Genomic DNA, 7,559 nt, shown 5'->3' on the forward strand with positions numbered 1-7,559 from the left:
CCCAGAGAAATATACTATACTAAACTAAGTCAAAAATATTTTTATAAAAAGAAAGTTTCTTGTAGGGGGGGACAGACGGGGTGGGGAAGGGTGGTTGGATTCAAAAAGTGGTAGAAAAAAGGGAGAAAACCAAATACGGGGAAATACACACAATATCACAGCACACAGACTTTCAAATAAAAGCAATACAGTTGGTCTAACTTTGCTAGTTACACTTTACCTAGACTGTGGTAGATTCCTCAGAGTATGTGCAGAGTTCCTTGCATTAACAAGAATATGGAGCGGGTCATCAGCCTCCATCCCGTGGTCACCAGATTCACAGTTCCAATGGAGACAAAGATCAGATCCAACCCCCCCCCCCCAATATTTATGGATAATGGAATCTAACCTATGCCAACTTCCTCTCCAAGATTGATTAGTTGATTTAATCAATCCAATGTAAAGCTGCACTTCTGATGTCATAAACTAACTTTACCAGTCAGAAAACTACCAAAATGATAGCCCTAACCACTAAGTAGCTGTTAATTACTCTGAATTACCATGATAAATATTTGGTCCTGTCCAAAGTGGTTTTCTTTTGTTTAAAAAAGGATTACGTGTGGCAAGGTGGCCCAATGTGGAATGAGAATGAATGGGTCATTCTAATGTAAACCCAAGATCCTGGATGCAATATGAGGCAATCTTGAGCCATATGAAAGTGTAGAAGTTTTTGTCACAGCCTAATCATACTTGAACACGATAGGATCAAAGTGTAAAGTATAGGTTCTATATTTAAATAAAAAATGTACATCTACATTTTGAACAAAATGAGTTGATCAATTTTTTAAAACTTTTTATTTTTTAATATATAACATTTAACATATAACAACTTAATCCATATTCAATAGTTAAACTAGAGTGCAGTTTACAAAAATATTATAGTAATCTCATATTGAGAGGCAAATGCTTTACAGAGTTTAATAAAATACAAAGTCCATGTATTTTTTCAGTAGAGCAATCTTTTATGTATCATTTGAGATGTGGTCAAAATATGGAAACCATTTTTCTAGAAAATTGGATTGAAAAGTTGGATTGTCATTTATTGTTAATTGGTCTGCTATTTTGTCCATTACTATCATGTACCAGATTTTGTTTTTCCATTGTGTTATAGTTGGTAATTTGTTCGATTTCCACATCTGTGCTATCAAGAATTTGGCTGCTATCAATAGGAGTGCTGTTAATTCTTTTCTAGGAGCCAGTATTGAGTAGGGGTGTGCAAAGGCACCCTGATTCAAATTATCCGAATCTGCTAAACCTGAATCGAGAGGCCGATTCGGGTTTAGCAGAAACCCGAATTGCCCAGCCGATTCGGGTTTACCGATTCAGATTGATTCGGATTGATTCGGGGTTTTTTTCAATGGGAAAAAGCCTCCCCCAGGCTTCTCTGAAGCCTGGGGGAGGCATTTTCCCACCGAATCAAACCAAAATTGGTGGGGGCCTTCCTCTAACTCCTCTCTAACAACCCCCCCAGTTTCAGAACGATTGGACTTTGGGGGGGCATGTTATGGCCCCCCAAACCAGGTCCCCCTATCCTCTCCTAAAAAAAGCCATAGCTTTAGGTTGCTGCTGCTCATCTTCATTCATTTTTTCCTATGGGGAAAAATGAAGAGGAAGGCTTCCTTTGCCAGGGGTGGCATTTCGCATGCAAAATGCACTCCTACCCTCAGGGGCCCTTCTCCCACCTTTCCTCCCACCCCCCACCAAGGCTAAGCCTGCTCCCACTTGGGGGGGGCATTTCATGGCCACCCCAAGTAGGTGCTCTTATCTCTACCACTTACAGCTGGGGGAGGCTTGTCTTGCCAGGGGTGGCATTTTGCATGCAAAATGCCCCCCAACCCTCAGGGGCCCTTCTCCCACCTTTCCTCCCACCCCCCACCAAGGCTCAGCCTGCTCCCACTTGGGGTGCCACCATGGTGGGCTCCCTAGTATTGAGTTGTTCCAGAGGTATAATTGTATTACTTCAGGCTTGTTTGGGATAATGTTGCCAATTATAATCTCTATTGTTTTTATAATTGTATTCCAGAAGGTCTGAATTTTTGTACATGACCACCAGCAATGTAAAGAGGTACCTGTCATTCCACATCTTTTCCAGCATCTCAAGTTATTATTACCAGTTTTATAGTACTGTAGATTTAGTGATGTGAGTTACCATCCAGTGGTTAGTTTGAATGTCTGCAGTCTGATATTTAGTGATTTGGAGGAATAAATATTTGAAGTCCAGATTGATTCCTATTGTTTTTGATTTATTGTTATATTACAGTCTTTTTGCCATTCTTTTTGCTGTGGTGTGATCCTTGACCAGTTTTCATTATTTGTTTATATAATATTTAGATAAATCTTTTAGGTCTATTAGTGTTATTTTAAATACTATTTCAAAGGGTGTAAGTTCTTTCTCAATAATTTTTGTTAGTTCCATTTTAGTCACCATATGGTGAAATTGCTGGTGTTGTACCCATGGTGGTTTGAAGTCATATTGTTTTAATTGAGATATTGAAATTATTTGTCCTTTCTGGATGATGTCACATAGCCTGTTTATTTTTTCCCCTCTAGGTTTTTATATGACTCAGGGCTCTTTCCCAGCTCAAGCTACCGTTGGTCTAAAAATGTTGTGACTGGGGATGTTCCTGGTGCTAGAATGTTTCTATATTTATCCCAAAGGTTTAAAGTTGATAATAAAATGGCTTTAATGTTTTCAGCTCTTTCTTTTGGTTTATTTCATATTTGTTCTTATAAGTTATTAGGTATAACATAAGATTGTTCGATTTGTAACCAGTCTACTGATTTATTTTGGTTGTATAAGTTAAGATATTTTTCACCAGGGCTGCTATGTAGTATTGGTTCAAGTTTGGAAGTCTCAATTCACCTTGTTTCGTAGGGCGTGTCAAAAAGAAAAAAATGATTTTTTTTATTGTATCAGATGAGATTGTTCAGCCTTGTCTACCATTATTTGATTTCTTCATCTATGAGGCGAGTTATGTATTTGTAGACTGAGTTCTGATTGCGTTGAGTGTTTTTGTTAATATGGATGTAATGCCAATAAAGATTGCTGCTGATTGATTTTTTTGTTGTCTTGCTATTGGTAAGTTTTGGAATAGAAATAAAAATGGGGGGGGGATGATTGATTTTATGAGTTCAATTCTTTTTAGCCATGATAAGGTGGTTTCCCTTTAATATATTAACTTATATAATAAGGGGTTTAGTTGTAATCCAAAAGGTGTTTCAAATCTATAGGTATATTTATACCTAAGCGCTTCCACATTTTAGACACCCACTTATATTGAAATTCTTCTGAAAGCTTCTTGCGAGTCTCTGGGGGAAGATAAATTGGATATAGTTCTGTTTTTGCTTTATTTACAGTAAGCCCTGATACTAAAGAAAAACTTTGCATATTGCTTTCCAGACCATGCAATGACTGGATAGTATCATGTCATCTGCAAATAAGCTTAATTTAGTTTATGTTTTTGACTGAAATCCCTTTGATCGTCTGGTCCTGGAGTATTGTTCAAGAGATAGAGCAAATAAAATAGGTGACAAAGGGCACCCCGGCCTGGTTCCCCTCATTAGAGTGAGGTTCTCTGATCTATATTTATTAATTTTAATTTCAGCATTTGGATTTAAATAAAGGGTGTATATTGACCATAAGTTAGGTCTAAAGCCCATTGATTTTAAAACCGTTTTCAAAAATGGGATTTCTAATCTATTGAATGCTTTATCTACATTTAATGTTACTAAGTCTGATTCCTTGTGTTTAAGACTGCAGTGGTTTAAATTCATTACTCAGCTGGCTTCAAGAGGAAGAGTGGGGAATGAAGCATGAAGATATTGGATAAAAATACATGAAGAGATGCAGAAGATTTTCAAGCTCAGGTTTGAGTTGAACCTGAAAAATATGCTATTAAATATTCTACCGAGTAATGTTGCAAAAGAACAAGTAGAACTCCTCCAGTATATGGCGACAGCTGCGAGAGTATTATATACAGCAAAATGGAAGATAGAATCTTGTCCTGATATGCCTGAGTGGATAGACAAACTGTATGAATACGCACCGATGGCTAAATTAACTTCCTATGTTCATAATAGATCGATATCGGAATTCCAGAAAAAGTGGAAGGATTTCTTTGATTACCTAGCTCAAAACTAAGAAAAACAAAGCGTAGTTAGTATGGAAATAGAGACCTTAATAAATGTCGAGTATAAATTATGGAAGAAATAATTGATTAAAAACTATTGATATTAAAGGTTGGGTATAAGCAATCAACGAAAGGGAGAAGAGAACTTTGACATAAGCAAGTTGTATTGCCATATATTTCAAATATATTTTTCTGTTGCAGCATAACTGTAGTTTAAATGTGGTGCTTTGTATTCTGTATAAGTTTCTATGCACATTCTATTGTTATTTCTATTTCTTTTTCAAATAAAACTTTTATTTATTTTTTTTTAAATCCTGGTTCTCCAGATTAGAGTCCTGCCGCTCTTAACCACCACACCAAAATGGAATTACTGCCTGGGAAGTACAGCTCTGGGAACAGTGGCACTCAAAAAGGCAGCTGCATAAGATTAACAAAGAGAAAAGGAAATGAACAATCCTTTGGAATAGGCCTGAAGGACAATGAGGATACCTGCTTCAATTGTTATAAATTATTGGTCCATTCCGCATGGCCATTTTTCAGCAAATCGTACTCCATTGTGCTTCCCATGTTCTCTTCATTTCCAGAATCTAAGGTAGTCATGGGACTAGGGTTACCATTCCCCCGCCGGGGGTGGGGGATCCCCTGCTCCCACCCTTCCCCCCCCATGCCCACTTACTTGGGTGGCGGGAGGTGCGCTCCCCCGAGGTGCGCCCCCTGAGCCGTGCTGCGCACCCCAAGCCAAGTCAAGCTGTACCACATGCCCCGAGCCGCACTGTGCGCCCATAGCCAAGTCAAGCCATGCACCATCAGCTCGGCTCAGGTGCACAGCTTGGGGCGCACAACGTGGCTCAGCTAACCTTGGGGTGCACGGCGCAAGCCAAGCCAAGCCGTGCACCCTGAGCTGAGCTGCACTGCGGGCCTTGAGCCAAGTGCTCCTGCACCCACAGCGTGCCTGTTTGGGGAAGAATCGTGCCCCACAGGGCCCGTTCCAGCCCTTGGTGAGTGCAAGAGTGCTCCTGGCTGGCCTTTGACCCCCACACAATGACATCACTTCTGGAAGTGACATCATCATGCAAGCTAGGAGCGTGCGCGTGCACAGCACACGCATGGAAAACCCCGAGCAGCAAGATAAGTGCCAGGCTCCCAAGCTCCCACCGGGGGAGTAAAGGTACCTGGCAAACCCCCCGTTTGGGCTCCAGGGGACCTGGCAACCCTACATGGGAAACATATATATTTGTCCATCTTTTCTCCGTATTTTTCCCCTGCACACATTCTGCAATTTATTTTTGAAGCTGATGCTTAGTCATCGCTATTGCGTGTTATGTCTGTGTGAAACACCATACTCCCGTTCTGCTTCTCATGACCCCCTCTTCCTTTCCCCCAGGAGCTGATTGGTCTGTCCACTGGTAACCATTCCCACTCTCCTCAGGTCTCTGAACTCCTTTTCTGCTATTTTATCATTAAAGCAAGGTAAGGATTATAAGGCTGCTTCTCCATTCACTTTTTTCCTCCTGGGTATGCGCGCACACTCTTTTTTTCCTAAAGCCAGGAATGAGTACTAATGTTGCTGCTTATTCCGTTGGCTTTAAAAGCCAGGAAAGGGTTAAAATGGCTGCTTTTCCCTTTCTCCCTTGGGATATGCACACATTCTCATTTTTTTTCCAAAGCCAGGAATGAGTTGTAATGTTACCGCTAATTCCTCCGGGCTTTAAAAGCCAGGAAAGGGTTAAATGGCTGTTTTCCCCTCCCCCCTCAGGCTTCTCCTAATGTCAATGAGAAAAAAAACCAATCGTTTTGTACAGCCCTTTGGGAAACAAAGTGGCAGGAAAGCTGCTGGAAGGGGATGAAGCAGCAGCTTCTTAACACTTTCCTGGCCTGGCTTTTAAAAAAATAAGAGTGGAACAAGAAAAAGAACAAGAACTCCACCACCAATTGCCTCTCCAGTGACAGCCCAATCAGCAAATACAAAGGGGGAACGAATGGGTTCCAACATTGCAACGTTATGACTCATGCAAAAAAATTTTTTAAATGACATTGCTTCAGCCCCCACAAAAGGCAGCTCCAAACAGGCACATCTTGTCAGCAAACACCAAATTGCCTCAAGGTCATGCAGTGTAGAATAATGGGGCCCCAAGCTGTTTCAGCGCCAATTGGTGTGAATGCTCAGCATCGCTGGCTTAAAGTGTGCTGTGCAGAATGGGCCAGTATTGGAGCTTTGGAGCTATGCTGCCAAGGATTTTGAAGTTCTTTTTATGTACTTATCCATTCCTCTGCAGCTTTCTATCTGTTCTCTGTCCCAGTTTGCCTTTTCCTCATGGTCAAACTGTACATAATTAGAGTTCATAATGACCCCATCTAGTTTATTTGACTCTAAAGAGCAGCTGCAGCAATAGAGGAACAAATGGATCAGGGCTGTGGTGCCAGAATCTCCCCCTCCACATACCATTTCAGGCCTGTAGAGACAGGGAGTCACTTGGCTGCAGCATGCCTATTCTGTGGACTTGCCTCTGTCTTTCCTATATGGGGAAAGGAAAGGAAATTTGTCTTGATGACTGCAGATATTACCTTGATGGGCCTTGAGCGTTGCATCCATTAGAGATTAGAAGAACTGAACTTCCTTGTTGGAGAAAGGGAGAAGATTGTGACTAGGAAAAATGCAGTGTTAGATACTGAAAAGAAGCAGAATCTCTGCATTGAGATGGCCAAAGTACCTAGAAGAGTATAAGATCTCTCTCTGTCTCTGAGGATCTCATGTGTGATAACAAATGTTTACTCTATAGGAATACTGTGTTCTGCCAGATAATTTATGAGTTACTAAACCCATGCTAAATGACCAAATAAGAGCATTTTGAACATTATAGTACCTTGCATTCTTGTTGATTGGGATGGGGAGTGAGGCAGTTTTGCATTTCTTAGGACTTTGACATCCCAAAGTATCTTATGTGCATGAAACTATTACAATGAAACATGCCAGATAAACTGTTCACTAGTAGTTGAATTCACATAAAACTCATTGTTTGATCTACTTGCATATGGCAGATAATTGGCACGGAAATTCCAGAAAAATGGGAAATTCTGTTTTACCATCAGTTATTCCTGCATTTCTGCAAAGGTTGGCATACTTCAATCTACATTTATGGAAGATTTTGCACTTCAGGCCTTAATGATTACTGAAGATAGAGCACATCTCATTCTATGGCAAAAAGAGCACACATTTCATGGGAAATGAGACTGTGAACACATTTTTAGAGCAGCATGGAATAGGATTTTTTTTAAAAAAAATGACTGACACATTTCAAAATGTATGACTGCACATTTTCACCAAAATCCATGCTGTTGCTGCAATCAAGTTTGTTGATTTGGCATGGAATAACTGCATAGCTTTCTAAA

This window comes from Eublepharis macularius, chromosome 1, assembly GCF_028583425.1.
Source record: "Eublepharis macularius isolate TG4126 chromosome 1, MPM_Emac_v1.0, whole genome shotgun sequence".
NCBI classification, from domain to species: domain Eukaryota; kingdom Metazoa; phylum Chordata; class Lepidosauria; order Squamata; family Eublepharidae; genus Eublepharis; species Eublepharis macularius.